Below are 18,012 nucleotides of genomic sequence, written 5' to 3' on the forward strand. Positions count from 1 at the left end.
GTACTTTGACAAGGTTGACAGAAAGTAAAAATTGAATCATATTGGAACCTAGTCTTATGAGGTACTCCAGGGAACTTCCAAAATATTATGAGTGGCCCTTCCCATCTTCAATCCATCCTGGTTGCCATTAATATTCCTATTATCTTTCCTAGACCTTTGAACAGAGAAGGCAATGGCACCCCACTCCAGTACTCTTGCCTGGAAAATCCCATGGATGGAGGAGCCTGGTGGGCTGCAGTCCATGGGGTCGTTAAGAGTCGGACATGACTGAGCGACTTCACTTTCAGTTTTCACTTTCATGCATTGGAGAAGGAAATGGCAACCCACTCCGGTGTTCTTGCCTGGAGAATCCCAGGGACGGGGGAGTTTGGTGGGCTGTCGTCTCTGGGGTCGCACAGAGTCGGACACGACTGAAGTGACTTAGCAGCAACAGCAGCAAGCCAGAATGGTTTTAGAAAAATGGTTGCAGAACTTGTATGCGTTGATCTTACTGGCTTATGCACAGAACTGTTCCACAACTGACTCCTAAAGTTACTCATTTCCAACCACAGGGACATATAACATTGAGCAGATATGCAGGGTAGTCACACTCAAGGTTGATTAATGAAAGCCTGGTCTCTCATGAGAGCAGACAGGGAGCAATGAATCGTGAGGAGAGGTAGCATGTGGCCAGGGCTCCCTGACTCTTTGTGTGGTGTGTAAGTGTGCTTGCCGTAGAAGCAATAAGTCCAGGATAGCAATAACTCCCTCTCTGTGGCTGGGCTTTATTTGCACATTGGGAGCTAAATTGGAAGCCGAGGCTGTGTTCTTCGTCCTTGAGATGGAAATGAATGGTAGGAGGAGACAGGAGTTGGCAATTGCTTTTAACCCAGTCTGAAGCTTATTCCTGGAAAGAGATTTTGGGGGGAACATAAATCCAGGTCTTGCAGCTTACCAAGGGGTTTCACCAGGTAGAGACGACATGCTTATTAGATCTCAGTTTTATATGGGAAAGAACATGTAGTTGGGGGAAAGAAAGCAGTAAGAAAAATGAAATAGGAAGGCACTTCAATAGGAAATGGTTATTTCTTTGCATGAGGAGACCAGAGCTAATAAACAAAGAGAAAATTCTCTTAAGAGGTAAAGATGCAGGCAAGAATTCAAGGAAATCAAGAAGAAAGGTACCAACATTCATGGGCCTCCTTGCAGTTTTTTCACAGCATGAAAAGATATCTGGAAGTTATTTTCACAGTTTGAGGAAGCATCCATAATGTAAAGACTTTTTTTATACAATAAAAACACAAATATGAGCTGGTTCAAATGCTTTGGTCAACAAAAGAGGTGTAAATAAGTAAATAAACAAGTATAATTTAAAGTTATCCCTCACAACATATATGAAACATACTCATCTTGAAGATATTCCTTGCATTTCTTAGATAATACCATTACTGTGAGCTTTAAGGAGCTCACCACAGGATTTGACTACTTTAGAATCTTCCATTACCATTTGAGACCTAGCTATCAATCTCTCCTGTAGAAATCCTTGTTAACCATATGTATTAGAGTAGTGTTTGCTCCATAATGCACATTCTCAGGAAGAGGCTGAGGGTGGTTATAATACTCACAGTTGATTTACTCCACAGATCCTGGTAATATTTAAGCAAGATTTCCATTTCCCTATTATTCCCTATCACATTCCCTAGGTTGTGAACGTGCCAGGGTAGTCTCCTTCTCCTCTGTCTCACTGGCTATTCTTGGGCAGATTTTCAGCACAAGCTGTTAAAAGGGCTTTCAACCTACTTTTATGTGCTGCTGGTTCTCATTTGACATTACCTCCAGTGTCATGATAATTGTCTTTCCTCTCAGCTTCTGTTTTCTCTTGTATTCTTGGCAGTCTCCTGGGATTACCTTCTGTTCACCCTTGGTTTGCGTGTTACTTCCTGGCTTTGGCTGGCCATCCATCTTGCTTGCTTCCTTGCCTGGTTCTTATCTAGCATCATCTCTGGCTAGATTCAGTATACCCCATCCCTCAGCTTTCTTCCTGAGAGATGCTGTATTGCTTTTCCCTCTGATTAGCTTCCTTCTTCTGTGCCACACACCTAATTAGTCTCTTCTTGATTACTTACACATTTAGAGACCAGAGATTGCCATCTGTGTCATTTAAATGCTGAATAATTCTTATCTCTATAGCTGAACATTATTAATTGTTCATTAAATATTTGTTGAGTATTAATCAAACTAGTTTTCAAAGTTCGCTCAACCAACTGTGGTCACGAAAATACTATGGTAAATCAGGACTTGGATTTTTTTTTTTTAATGAAGTAGAAAGTGATAGAATGGAAAATATCAGAGTGCAATGCAAAACAGTATTATTTTGTGAAACTTGTGTTTCATAAAATTTGGGAATCTTAGGATCAAGTTATTTTTCATCACAGTAGGTCATGGTTAAAAAAGTTTGAAATTCATGAATTAGATTACAGGGTGGTTCAGACAGATGAACTAGACACTGGTTGTTTTCATATGTCTAAAGTATTTTCCAGTCATTTTCTGGCAACAGATCCACTTCTGTTCCACACTTACAGGATAGTTTACTCACTCACCCATCCTTGTCATTAGAGAACTCCGTTGGCTGAGGAGGAAGCAAGTGAACAGTCTAATCAGGGTGCTCCCTGGGTTATTTTATTTCCCCTATTGCTATTAGAAAAAAACTCTTTCCATTGTAGTTACCAGATTGGTAGAGTATGCTTTTACGGCTACCAGTGGATATATTGGAGAGGCTTGGAGTGGGAAACACTGCCCCTGGTCCCAGTGTTAGCCCTGAGGACTTTCCCATTACAGAAACCAATGAATTTCCTTTCTAGCTTAAAGTAGCTTAGATGAATTTCTGCTGTTTGCAACCAAATGAATCCTGACCAACATAAAAGAGCACAGAATGAAGAGTGGGGAAAGTTGGATGTAACTCTAATAGTATCATGTGCTACATATGTAACTCTTGAAAAGTCTCAAAAACTATGTAGTTCTCAGTCTTCTCTTCCTCTGAAATAAGAGAAGTGAATTTGATGGTAACTCACAATCCAATTTTTATTGGTCATCAGAGTTCCCTCTGGAGCTTTAAACAGTACAGGTATAGAGCCTGAGCTCTATATTGGATTTTCTGAATCAAAGTCTGTAAGAGTATGTCCCACGTGTAATTTTAAAATGACCTTAGGTGATTCTGATGCACAGTCAACATGGGAAGGTGCTGGACTAGATCATCTCTAAGGTGTTTTCCACCTTAATACTCAGTGCTCTGTGATTCTTCCAAGATCACAGAGTCTGATTAAATTTCTAACAGTTGACAAAGTGACAAATGCAGAATCTGGGTTCACATTATTTTTGTTGACTGTCCTGAGATGAATGGTGCCATGTAAATAGTAATAATGACTACTAAAGGTGTGCTATCACCATTCCTTATTAGCCTTATAGAGAAATAACACTCACCAACACATCAATCAAATTTTCTTGGTGCAGACACACAGAGCATGGTTGACATCATAAAAAGTTGAGGCTTAAGAGAAGTGTGGAAGTTTAAAAAAATAAGTAAGTGCAAGAAAGATGATTAAATTTGTTTTGTGTCATTACAAAGAGTCCTGGTATCCAGAAGTGTCACATTTCATTTCTTCCCTGTGTCAGAGCACAAATGTAAATTAGAGATGTTAGACAAGTGATTATACAATGGACTAAATGATCTTTCTTAAGTAATTGTTTCTTGCCTAAAGATTTCATTCTGTATAGAAAAGACATATTTTTCTCATTAATAAAAACCCACAGAGATAAGTCTCATTATCCCTACAGATTTATATCTATCTTCCTCTTTAATATGCTTCAAGATAATTCATTAGGCTGTTCATTGTTTTTCACAGGAACACTAACAAGACTAACAGACTTGAAGTCTTTTGTCCAGGAGACTGATGTCTTGGTAAGTTTTCATTACACTTCTCTCACTCCCACCCTTTGGTGGAAAATGCAGTGAGTTATGGGAGAGCTGCAGAGATGTTGTAAACAAGGCTTTCACATGCACATATTCAGTTCAGTGTTCTGGGGGCTCCAGGGTAGTGGCCACAGAGAGGAGAAATATGTGTAGCATTTATTCTCAAATGTGAATGATTGATGAAGACCTCTGGAGAGGGAGGAGGATGCACAGGGACAGCCGAGTAGGCAGAATAGGGGAGGCAAAACAGCAGATAATTTTAAACGCAAGAAAATAACTATTTTTGAAATGTCAGAGTAGCCTGTCAGCCTTGACAAAATTTTTTTTTTTTAAAGATTTGGAGGAAACTGGGCGAGTAATTACAGTCAGTGACTGTCATTGTCAAGATAGTTCTGTAATTAGAGAAATTCAAAATATGTCTCATTTAGAGACACCTCAAATAGAGCCACAGGGGTAGCCAACAGTTGGAAAAGGTTAATAAAGTCGAAACAGTCAGACAATGGTGCTTAAGCTAAAATGCTGGCAGTGTCCATGACAGGAGGACATTCTGTCATCCTAAAGCACGGACCCTTCTTGAAAGCAAATCTGAACAGAGCAATCTGGAAAGAGAAATGGGTCTTGGAATTCACAGTAAAATTGAAGAAGGGCACAGAGGAAAAGCCTACTAAATTTCTGTGCATTAACTATTCATTTTAAGATCCTATTTGTTTTCTTAAATTAATGGAATAATAAGTAGTTTGGGAGGGTGAGAGGAGAAAGATTCTTTCTTTAGATTCATAATACAGTTGGAATCCATTTTTGCTCATGTGGAAACCTAATGAAATGGTTGAAGTAGGGCAACTGGCTGTCTACGCAGTCAGTGTATTAATAGGCACCAAGCTGAAAACTTCCACATAATTTGGAAAAATGAGAAAAGTTCATCCATGAAAGCATGTAGGAAGCAGATATGTATGAATTCAGGTGCTAGTGGAGGGACAAAATCTTCATCACTTATTTCATAAATAGAGAAGGAGTTGGATGCAGCTGTCTCCTGCATCTGGTCCAGATTTATGGGTGCCCAAAGAGCACCCTGAATTCTAATGAAGACACTGGTCAGAGTAACTGATTTCACAATCTTGTTATTGTGTGTTTTTTTAAATTAGAGATATCCTTCTTATTCTTACCATACCAAGGGAATTAAAGAAAAAAAGCATATCTTTATATTTCTATGAAATCATATGTTTAAATGATTTTTAGAATTTACAAAAACTCCAAGGAAATTTGTTTCCTCTAAAACCAGGTACATAGTCTTCCTTCCTCCTTCTCACTTCTTTTTTCTCCCCCTCTCTCCTTCTCTTCACATTTTATATTTAGGATATTAAATCTCTCTAAGTGAAGTGTGAGAACTCTGTGAAAATTAGGCTAAAATGGAAAGTTTATTTATTTTTCTTAATAAAGCTTTCTTCATTGGCCACAAATAGATGTGATCTTTAAATACTAGCACCATATATTAGTTTGAATGTAAGAATAATTTTAAGTCATGTCTAAAAGAAAAACCAAAGTATTAAAATGTCAACTAACTACACTGGAGTGAAAGTATCTGCCCACATTGTAACTTTCCCTCTTCTTTTAATGTTTGGTGTAACGGAGTAGTTTTCATCCCATACGTGAGCCAATGATACCAACACTCAGTGCTCAAGTGTGGAGAATGTTACTTGATCACTTCTCATGTACTAGGTTTGAAGAAGGACAGACTAGAGGCCCAGAGATCCATTAGCATCTCACTCAGCTAAATTTCTTTAAAATCTGGCTCCCACTCCCACACTTGAGATGAAAACACACTTGAGAGCAACATTTCAGGATACAGATGGCACATATGTACTTATGGTTTCCAGTCTGGCTCCTCTCACCTATCACACCAAATGACTTATTATCAACTAGGATACTCATGGACAAGTATTAGTCATTGAACCCTACTCTGCTTGCCAGGCAATTCTTTAAGGAGGGATGGTCTTAAGACGTTATATTCACTGGCCTATATTTAAGCATAGTAATTAATGAGGCCAGGGTTTGGAATCCTGGCTGTTGACAAGAGAGGTCATATTCAACATTATTCACTATTCAGTTCAGTTCCATTGCTCAGTCGTGTCCGACTCCTAGTGACCCCATGGACTGCAGCATGCCAGGCTTCCCTGTCTTACCAACTCCTGGAGCTTGCTCAAACACATGTCCATTGAGTCAGTGATGCCATCCAACCATCTCATCCTCTGTTGTCCCCTTCTCCTCCCGCCTTCAATCTTTCCCAGCATTAGGGGCTTTTCCAGTGAGTCAGTTCTTCGCATCAGGTGGCCAAAGTATTGGAGTTTCAGCTTCAGTATCAGTTATTTCAGTGAATATTCAGGGTTGATTTCCTTTAGGATTCACTGGTTGGATCTCCTTGAAGTCCAAGGGACTCTCTAGAGTCTTCTCCAATACCACAGTTCAATTCTTCAAGCATCAATTCTTCAGCACTCAGCTTTCTTTATGGCCCAACTTTCACATCCATACATGACTACTGGAAAAACCATAGGTTTGACCAGATGGACCTTTGTCAACAAAGTAATGTCTCTGCTTTTTACTATGCTGTGTAGGTTGGTCATAGATTTTCTTCCAAGGAGCAAGCTTCTTTTAATTTCATGGCTGCAGTCACCATCTGCAGTGATTTTGGAGGCCAAAAAAAAAAAAAAAAGTCTGTCCCTATTTCCATTGTTCCCCCATCTATTTGCCATGAAGTGATGAGACTGGATGCCATGATCTTAGTTTTTTGAATGTTGAGTTTTAAGCCAGATTTTTCACTCTTCTCTTTCATCAAGAGGCTTTTCAGTTCCTCTTCACTTTCTGCCATAAGGTTGTTGTCATCTGCATATCTGAGGTTATTTATATTTTTCCCAGCAATCTTGATTCTATCTTTTGCTTCATCCAGCCCGGCATTTCTCATGATGTACTCTGCATGTAAGTGACAATATACAGCCTTGACGTACTCCTTTACCAATTTGGAACCAGTCTGTTGGTCCACGTCCAGTTCTAACTGCTGCTTTTTAACCTGCATACAGATTTCTCAGGAGGCAGGTAAGCTAGTCTGGTATTCCCATCTCTTTAAGAATTTTCCACAGTGTGTTGTGATCCACACAGTTAAAGACTTTGGCACAGTCTATAAAGCAGAAGTAGATGTTTTTCTGGAACTCTCTTGCTTTTTTGATGATCCAGTGGATGTTGGCAATTTGAACTCTGGTTCCTCTGCCTTTTCTAAATCCAGCTTGAGCATCTGGAAGTTCATGGTTCATGTGCTGTTGAAATCTTGCTTGGAGAATTTTGAGCATTACTTTGCTAGCATGTGAGATGAGTGCAATTGTGGGATAGGTTGAACAGTATTTGGCATTGTCTTTCTTTAGGGTTGGAATGAAAACTAACCTTTTCCAGTCCTGTGGCCACTACTTTTATTCACTATTACACATGTGCTTTTCTAAAAGGCCAGATTTCACAGAGAGCCTTTCTCAGAGACCAGTTGCTGTACTGATAAACATATAGATGAGCTTACCAGAATAATAAGTACAACTTCACCCATGCATATAGGAAATTGTAATCTCAGTTTTCTTGTCTGTAAAACACAGTAGTGCCTGTCCAGGCTGCCTTACAGTTTCTTGTGCTAGTCAAATGAAAACATATGTTTACTTCATAAAAACTAAAGCAGTAAACCCATGTTCTCAACCAGGTAGCCCAGAGACACGTTTGGTTTTGTAGAATAATTTGTTTCATGTTCTCTAATTTGGGTGCTTTCAGATGAATGATAGTCCCTGACAGGTTTCACACCTGGGATGTAACATTAATTGACATAAACTGCTTAACCCTAAAGGCTTTTGAGTTTGTAATTGTGCTTATGCAAATGTAAGTTATTATTATCAACAGTGCTTTAAGAGAAACTTCTACTCTCACAATGGTGCATTCATCAATGTCTAATAAATTATAAATAAATCTCTTTCTATAGCAACTGTAAATTCATCCCATCTTACTGTGAACTCATTAAGGAGAAATGCAGTATTTTATTCATTATTTTATCTCCAAAACCTAAGACAGTATCTGGGCATTGTAAATGCTCGTTTAATATTTGTTGGACTTAATTGACCCAGATGGTAGGGAAAGTGGGTCATAGGAAGGGTGTAGATGTTCAAGAGGAGCAGAATATTAAAATGTAAAAAAAAAAATCTAGAAGTATATAAAGTGTGGAAATAAGTGGTCTTGTAAGAATTGGGCTTCCCCCCTTAAGAGAAAAAAATATTAGAACAGTAAATTTTGAGCACCAAGTGGACACTGGGACACAACCAGGATAGCTTAAGATTCCAGTGGATGCGACTCAGAGATGGGGAAATGGAATATGTCTTTCAAAGACAAAAAACAGAACTGGGTCTGTCACATAGTAGGAAAGCACATCTTATGAATGCTTCAGCTTGATGGGCAATATCTGGGTTTGTTGGATAGGTACATACTAGCCTGGCCACAGGTGGTTTGCTGCTTATGTGTGGGTACCCAATTTAGGATTATGATATGAGCTGCCTCTGCTGCCTACATAAGATATATGTCTTTGATCTGTATGCAAAGCTCCCAAGTGAAAGTTTTGTCACCTACTTCTGTCCACACAGATGGCCAGGTCATGGTTTATCACCTGCAATCTTTCTCCTTCTTTCAGCTTCACAGCAACAATTCACCAAGGCCTTTGATCTCCCTCAGTAGTGTAATAAGGCACAACCTCGACTAGAGTAGACCATCCACACGACATATCCTGGACCACTGGTCTAGATAGATTTTGGCTTCCAGACTGCAACTTCTTCCTGCTTCAACTCATTACATGGGGCTTGTCTCTCCCTTAGATCCCCTGCTTGTTTTTCAAATTGAATTAAAATGTCAACTCCAAAGATTCATGCTTATCTTCCCATGGAAACTTCCTGCTGCGTTCATTCATGCCTATGCATGCCCTCTCTTCCATCAGGCTGTTTCTCATGCCCTCATATTCTTAGTGAGTTGAGGCTTATTCTGTTTCCTACTTGCAATGGCTTCCCTGCTTTTCTTTACCAATCATTTTCAGTTTTAATTGAAATACTTTACTTTTGCAGTGTGGGTCTACATGTGGTTTCGTGGAAGTTCTGGCATAGGAATGCATTACCTGAAAAAGTCATTGTCCCACACATGGTGTCTTTATCTGGGAAGATGGCCTTGTCATTTTGAAAAGGACATGCATCCTATGGTGAGGAAGGGAAGGGGTTCCTATGCTGGCTTTCTATAAGAGGGTACTTGCAGCAAAATTGCCTCACCAGGAGCAAGAACAACAAACCAGAACCTGTTGGTCAAATCCAGCCTGCTGCCTGTTCTTGCAAATGAGTCTTTATTGGAACATAGCTACACCCTTTCTTTCATATATCATGAGTGGCTGCTTTCATGCTATGATGGCTGAGTTGAGTACTTGTAATAGGGACCATAATGGCTGCAAGGCCAAAATTAAAATTCAGTATCTCGTCCTTTACAGAATGTTTGCTGACACCTGACCTTGAGTTTTCTTGGTAATTTTAGCTTGTCTGGTCTCCTCCATTAGACTGCAGCCTGCTTAAGCCCATGTCTGTGTTTCCACCACAGCAACTTGTAATACACTCCATGCAAGCAAAGGGTTGAATTTCTGACTGAATGACAGGCATTCATCCAAGTAACAATTTATAGTGCACGAGGTGAGCAGGAAGATCCAGAGATGATTTATATTTTATGTAGTAGAAAGGCTATTTCCATTCCTTTTTCTTCTCAATACATTCATTATTTTAAGTTCTACTCCACAGGGGCACCATAGTAAAAGCATCTGAACTCTGTTGACAGATTTTCAGGAGACACAGCCTGTTTGAGGAAAGGGACTCCGTTCACTGCAGCAGCCTCCCTCCTACTACAGTGTTTAGCACAGAGGAGATGCTCGACAGATATTAGTCAAATGAATGATGGATAAATGAGCTTCCTCTTCTGGTTGCAAATAACTTTATTTAAAATATGTTGTTTGAAAACATATGTAAACCTGAATTTCACAATGTTCATAGCTCAGCAGTTAATTAAATAACACCCAGGCATATGTTTGTTTGAAGAATGCCAGCATATTTTGCAGGGAGATCATCTAAAAAGCAAGCACTGGTATATGAAGCCCATCAGGCCAATTCTGTGTGTTAGGAAGAAACTCCTCCAAATAACAGTATGGTGATCAAGATGAACATTGGCAGCTTCCATTTAAAAAGCAGATTGTGTTTCAGAATTACATTTGTAAGTCAAGAATTTGACCTATATTTTCTCATAGAAACAATCTTATAAGGAATGGCTAGATTCTCATCCAAAGAAATCATTGTGGCAAAGAGGCTTTGTTTGGAGGAAAACAATCCTGAGTCCAATCAGTCTTGGTCATGTCACTCATCAGCTGACTTGGGCAAGTTATTCTCCACTGTGGAGCCTCTGGGGTTTGTTTTTAAGTCTGTAAAGTGGGGAAAATACCACACAAATTTTGGGGAGAATTATGTGTCATAATAATATACATGAGTTGACTTTCACAATACCTGGCACTTATTAAGTATTTAAAAAATATATCTGAAACCTTTCTTTCCTTTCTGCACCCTCTTTTTTTTTAATTTATTTAATTGGAGGCTAATTACTTTACAATATTGTAGTGGTCTTTTGCCATATGCACCCCTCTTTCACCTCCAGTACCGTCACTTCCATCTAGAGATCAGTAATGTGTATCCTTTTCCAGGCCTATCTCATTTCCCAAAGTATTCCAGGCTCCAGAATAACTAAAATTCTCATTTGTGTAATTCATCTGATTGTGCACAGGTGTTAGAAAGAAAGCACTCTGAGTGAATTTACTTATGTGTGCGTGCTCAGTGGCTTCAGTCATGTCTGACTCTTTGCAACCTTGTGGACCGTAGCCTGCCAGGCACCTCTGTCCATGGGATTCTCCAGGCAAGAATACTGGGGTGGCCTGCCATGCCCTCCTCCAGGGGATCTTTCTAATCCAGGGATTGAATCAGCGTCTCATGCATCTCCTGCATTGCAGGCAGATTCTTCATCGCTGAGCCACTGAGGAAGCCCCAAATTTACTTATACTACAGTGTTAATGGTTAATGGCTCACCATTTTTTTTTTCACTCTCCCGAGATTGTTAATATTTTTGAAAGGGACTGTTAGGTCATCCATAGGAATCTCTAACAGTCAAATTAAAATGCAGGCAGAGAAAAAGGCCATTCCATTTTGGTGTACTAAGTTGCTTCAGGTGTGTCTGACTCTTAGTGACCCTATGGACTGTAGCCCGCCAGGCTCCTGAGTCCATGGGATTCTCTAGGCAAAACTGCTAGAGTGGGTTGCCATACCCTGCTCCAGAGGATCTTCCCAACTCAGGGATCCAATCTATGTCTCTTATAGCTCCTGCATTGGTAGGCGGATTCTTTACCACTAGTGCCACCTGGGAAGCCCCATTCCATTTCACTTCTTAAAATTATCTCCCCACTTTTTACCCTAGTGGTAAGGTGGTCCTTGCTTTCCAGGAGACTGCTGCTGTGGTCAGTTCTTCTAAATCTGGATTTCTGTGGATAAAGAGGTCTGGAAATACCCTGAAATTGTACATGAGTAAATGGAGGTGCATTTTTCTGGCGGGAAGGTCTTCAGTTTTTATCAGATACTAATAGTGATACCTAGTGACTCCAGAGTGGTTAAAAATCTCTTCTCTAAGCTGTACCTGATTTCACAGTTTCTTCCCTGCCTGTACTTCTGACATACTCTTACATACTTACATACTCTTACTTACTCTAAACTTACTTACATACTCTAAACACTCAAGTTCTGATTGCCTTCCCTACAGGCTCCTGAGTACTCTTGATGATTGAGCAAGGAGACCGCAGACAGGGTATGAATGGCACTGGCTATTTTTTCTATTGGAATTCTTTAGAAATGCAATTTTTCCTTATAAAGTGAATTCTCACTAAAGACAACTTAGAAATTAAGGAAAAATAGAAAAAACAAGACAAAAGCACTTTTCCTACGCATACGTGCAAATTATTAGTTGTGTGGTCTTTGTTCCTTAGTTTCTGCACTTTTTAAGTGATTTTGAAATTTTTATTCAATTTTTAAGAACTCAAAGCATTTATCTATTGAACTCAGAAAAACAGCATAGTAGTAAAAACATGATGTGGTAGAGCTTTCACATCCTACTCACAATTAAAAATTGTTTCTGGTTTTACTGACGCATAATTGACAAATAAAACTTGTATATATTTAAGGTTTCAGATCAGATCAGGTCAGTCGCTCAGTCGTGTCCGACTCTTTGCAACCCCATGAATTGCAGCACACCAGGCCTCCCTGTCCATCACCAACTCCCGGAGTTCACCCAGACTCACGTCCATCGAGTCAGTGATGCCATCCAGCCATCTCATCCTCTGTCGTCCCCTTCTCCTCTTGCCCCCAACCCCTCCCAGCATCAGAGTCTTTTCCAATGAGTCAACTCTTAGCATGAGGTGGCCAAAGTACTGGAGTTTCAGCTTTAGCATCATTCCTTCCAAAGAAATCCCAGGGCTAATCTTCAGAATGGACTGGTTGGACGTCCTTGCAGTCCAAGGGACTCTCAAGAGTCTTCTCCAACACCATAGTTCAAAAGCATCAATTCTTCGGCGCTCAGCCTTCTTCACAGTCCAACCCTCACATCCATACATGACCACTGGAAAAACCATAGCATTGACTAGACGGACCTTTGTTGGCAAAGTAGTGTCTCTGCTTTTGAATATGCTATCTAGGTTGGTCATAACTATCCTTCCAAGGAGTAAGCGTCTTTTAATTTCATGGCCGTAGTCACCATCTGCAGTGATTTTGGAGCCCAGAAAAATAAAGTCTGACACTGTTTCCACTGTTTCCCCATCTATTTCCCATGAAGTCATGGGACCAGATGCCATGATCTTCGTTTTCTGAATGTTGAGCTTTAAGCCAACTTTTTCACTCTCCTCTTTCACTTTCATCAAGAGGTTTCTTAGTTCCTCTTCACTTTCTGCCATAAGGGTGGTGTCATCTGCATATCTGAGGTTATTTGATATTTCTCCCAGCAATCTTGATTCCAGCTTGTGTTTCTTCCAGTCCAGCGTTTTTCATGATGTACTCTGCATACAAGTTAAATAAACAGGGTGACAATATGTGGCCTTGACATACTCCTTTTTCTATTTGGAATCAGTCTGTTGTTCCATGTCCAGTTCTAACTGTTGCTTCCTGATCTGCATACAAATTTCTCAAGAGGCAGATCAGGTGGTCTGGTATTCCCATCTCTTTCAGAGTTTTCCACAGTTGATTGTGATCCACACAGTCAAAGGCTTTGGCATAGTCAATAAAGTAGAAATAGATGTTTTTCTGGAACTCTCTTGCTTTTTCCATGATCCAGCGGATGTTGACAATTTGATCTCTGGTTCCTCTGCCTTTTCTGAAACCAGCTTGAACATCAGGAAGTTCATGGTTCACATAGTGCTGAAGCCTGGCTTGGAGAATTTTGAGCATTACTTTACTAGCGTGTGAGATGAGTGCAATTGTGCGGTAGTTTGAGCATTCTTTGGTATAGCCTTTCTTTGGGATTGGAATGAAAACGGACCTTTTCCAGTCCTGTAGCCACTGCTGAGTTTTCCAAATTTGCTGGCATATTGAGTGCAGCACTTTCACAGCATCCTTTTTCAGGATTTGGAATAGCTCAACTGGAATTCCATCACCTCCACTAGCTTTGTTCGTAGTGATGCTTTCTAAGGCCCATTTGACTTCACATTCCAGGATGTCTGGCTCTAGGTCAGTGATCACACCATCATGATTATCTGGGTCATGAAGATCTTTTTTGTACAGTTCTTCTGTGTATTCTTGCCATCTCTTCTTAATATCTTCTGCTTCTATTAGGTTATATATATATATATATATATACACACACACACACACACACACACATTGTGAGATGATTACCACAAGCTAATTAACACATCGAACACATCACATAATATCTACATTGCATGGTATTATTTAGGGATAAAATACAATTTCTGGCACATTGTTGGCATTCAGTGTGCATGCGTGTTGAGTTGCTGCAGTCATGTCCAACTCTTTGCTACCCTATGGACTGTAGCCCACCAGGCTCCTCTATCAGTGGGATTCTTCAGGCAAGAATACTGGAGTGGGTTGTCAAGCCCTCCTTCAGAGGATCTTCCAGACCCAGAGGTAGAACCCATGTCTCCTGTGGCTCCTGCACTGCAATCGGATTCTTTACTGCTGAGCCACTGGGGAAGCCCTGGCATTCAATAAATATTAGCTATTTTTTTATTCTCATGCCTGAGTTTCATTGCCTATAAAATCAAGATAACAATAACTGCATTTTAGCTACTATGGGTACTGAAGTTATACCTGTAGAACATATGACACATAACTATTATTATATTGGTGATTCGTATCATTATTATAATCCTTCCTAACTATAACTTTAATACCAGCATAATACCCCACTGATATAAAGGCACCATCTTTCACTTAACCATTCCTTCATACCAGGCATATAGGTCTGGAAACACCCTTATTGTAAAAGTCAAAATAACTTTTATGAGGTTAAATAATCCCCATTTTCATCCATGTTTTAAATTTAGTATTCCTCCTCCTTCCAGAAGTATCCCATTCCCAGTTCTAGTTTATTTTTAATGGTTTGAAACTTGTATATGTAGCTCTAAATCTACCTTAAACTTATTTTGATATATGGCTGAGAAATAAGAATCTATATTGTGGTTTTAAATTATTAATTCATCATCTCAGCAGCATTTATTAAATAATCCTCCCTTTTCCCAATTAGATGGATCATTTATAAAATGAATCCCTAAGAAACAGGGACCAGTGGTAGTGTTTAAAATACAGAGGTGTCTGAATATAAACTTTTATTTTTAGAGATTCCAAATGCACATACCTGCAGGGGTACGCAGGTAACATAAAACATAAAGTAGTTGTGACTGTGGGTCTGGAGTGAAGCACAGATTACCTGTCCTTTCTAAAGACATTCAAATTCAAAATGCTGTATTTGTCACTTTTCTTTTCAAGTGAAAAATGAGAAGAGAGAAGCTTATCTCACTTTCAATGCCTAAGCATATTTTATACTGAAAGCTATACATTTAGAGATGAAATACTGAAATTCGGGATTTTCTTGGACTTTCAGTCAAAAGGTATTCAGGATTCTATCCTCTACAAGGTCATAAAAATGTCCTACCTGAGAACCTGAGCTGACTGAAGAGTCTTCATAACTCTGGGACTTGCCATCCCTACTTGACACCCCCTGCCCCGAATCCAGCATACTTTCTAGTCAGGAAGCCAGCAAGACTGAGCATGATGTTATCCATTTTCCACATGGCCATCCCTGAGCTACATTTCTCCTGGGCCTGTATCACCTGCAAGCTGTACTCAGTCACAATGGGCTGTGATGAATCTCCATCCTGATCAAATTGTTCTGTGTATCAGACCCAAGATAAAGGAGAAGGGCTTGCGTGTCTTTACAAGGAACGAGTCATTCTACACTGCATAAAATGTGGAGTGTGCAAGGGGAGGCTTCCATAGGAAAAACAACTTCAAACAGAAAGACCAAAAACTAGAAGGAAGATCCCATGAAAAAATAGCCCAGTTGTCTTGATGATATTGGAAAATTAGGGTAAAGAACATATTTAACTGTTTGGAAAGTTTAAGCAAATTCCTTTATTCATTCATTCATTAAACAATTATTTCTTGCACTGTAACAGCTGTCCTTGCCTGTGGTATGGGAGATAAGAGGCGAGAGAATCTAAATTTTTCTCTTTAGGTGATAAAAAGACTGACAATTCACAGTGCATTGATTGTTTTATAGGGAGTATCTCAAGGTTTGATGCCAGTTAGAAGAGGAACATCTAAGTCTGACTGGGAAATAATGGAAGATTTTTCAGAAGATGATACTTCTGTTCTAATACTTGAATAGACAACAGATTGCCATGACTGACTTTCAAAGACTTTATCTGTTTGAAACTAAGTGCCAATTATTAGCACAAAAGGACTATTTCCTCTCCCAAACCCCTCAATAATCAATACTATAGTGAGTTTTTTTTTTGCTTATGTATTATTTTATTCAGACTGTTTTATTTTAAATAAGAATGTATATCACTTAGGGGTCATTTCAGCTGCATATAGCAACTAAACCAAATTAGCCACATATCAAATTTTAAAAATCATATGGGGGAGGGCTGGATTGGGAGTTTGAGATTAGTAGACATAACTTATTATATATAGATTGGATGAGTAACAAGGTCCTACTGTATAGCCAAGAAAACTATATTCATTATCCTGTAATAAACCATAATGGAAAAGAATATTAAAAATAATATATATATATATATATATATGCAACAAGAATATATATATTGGAGAAGGAAATGGCAACCCACTCCAGTGTTCTTGCCTGGAGAATCCCAGGGACAGAGGAGCCTGTTGGGCTGTCATCTGTGGGGTCGCACAGAGTCGGACACGACTGAAGCAACTTAGCAGCAACTTAGCAGCAGCAACAAGAATATATATATAGTAAGTCCCCTACACTGGAATGAGTTCTATTCTAAGAGAACGTTTGTAAGTTCAATTTGTTCCTAAGTCCAACAGAGTGAGCCTAGGTACCCAAATACCATAATCAACTATAAAGTACTGAGAATATATATATATATATAGTTGATATATATATATATATATAGTTGATATATATATATATAGTTGATATATATATATATATATAGTTTATATATATATATATATATATATATATATATATGGCTTCCCAGATGGCATTAATGGTAAATAACCTGCCTGCCAATCCTGGAAACATAAGAGACATGGGTTCTATCCCTGGGTTGGGAAGATCCACTGGAGAAGGTAATGGCACCCACTTCAGTATTCTTGCCTAGAGAATCCCATGGACAAAGGAGCCTAGAAGGCTACAGTCCATAGGGTCTCACAGAGTCAGACATGATTGAAGCAACCTAGTGCACGTGCCTACGCACATAAATATATATATGCTACTCCACATAAATAGTACATTAAAAACACAAATAATATATAAAAAGCAAACACAAAAAATAAAGAATAAACAAACATTTTTACTCTTACAGTACAGTACCTTGAAAAATATAGCAGTACAGTACAACACTTGACATACAGGGGCTGGCACTGAGTGAACAGCCTGGAAGAATTGCTGACTGGAGGAGGGAGAGAAGGTGGGAGATGGTAGAGCTGAAGGATCATCAGCAATAGTAGATGGAGGGCAAGCTGCAATTTCACTTATGCCTTATGCTGATGGCACAGGTTCTGGTTCCTTGCTGGATTCAATTCTGTCTGCCCTTTTGAAAAAAATGTCTGGGTAGTAGCTCTTTTTTTTCTCATCATAGATGACACGGTAGCACTGAATTGCATTCTGAATAGCTGCTGCAACCTTTGTGTAGTTTTATAGTCAGGTCCTATGCCTCAAAAGCTAACAAGTGCCTCATCAAAGAAAGAAAATCCCCTTGCCATTTCCTGTGTTGTGAGTGTTAGGTTTTTCAGCAGTAGCAGCTACATCACCACTGCATTTATGCTTTCTTCCAGACATCCTGGCTTGAAATAAAGATACTGTAGTACTATACTCAGTACAGTACTGTAAAGTACACAGAAGCACAACCACTTGTAGAAGATGCACACACTTGACAATGTACACCAGACACGTGAACTAGCTTATGTGATTGGACATGCAAACATATGTTCGCATATTTGAAATTTCACATGTAGGAGACTTACTGAATCACTTTGCTGTACAGCAGAAATAAACACAACATTGTAAATCAACTATCCTTCAATTTAAAAAAAAATTAAAATGGCTTAAACAAGATAGGTGTGTATATCTTTGCACTTCTTTCTCTTGTAAAGGCAGTTGGTAGGAAGATTAGAGTTGATATGGCAGCTACATGGGAGTCAGGGGTCTTGGTTTCTTCTGTTTTGCTCCTG

At 39.3% G+C, this 18,012-nt stretch overlaps 1 long non-coding RNA gene across 1 annotated transcript in view; it reads left to right on the plus strand.

Annotated features, from left to right (window-relative positions):
• The first annotated feature begins 3,906 nt into the window (after nucleotides 1-3,906).
• The window catches only part of LOC129659104 (uncharacterized), a 77,431-nt gene continuing 63,325 nt past the window's right edge, over nucleotides 3,907-18,012 (plus strand). Inside the window, exon 1 of the long non-coding RNA XR_008717794.1 lies at nucleotides 3,907-3,937. This is a non-coding gene — a long non-coding RNA (uncharacterized LOC129659104). The remainder of the gene's footprint in view (nucleotides 3,938-18,012) is intronic.

The sequence above is a fragment of the Bubalus kerabau genome, chromosome 8 (assembly GCF_029407905.1).
Source record: "Bubalus kerabau isolate K-KA32 ecotype Philippines breed swamp buffalo chromosome 8, PCC_UOA_SB_1v2, whole genome shotgun sequence".
Lineage (NCBI taxonomy): Eukaryota > Metazoa > Chordata > Mammalia > Artiodactyla > Bovidae > Bubalus > Bubalus kerabau.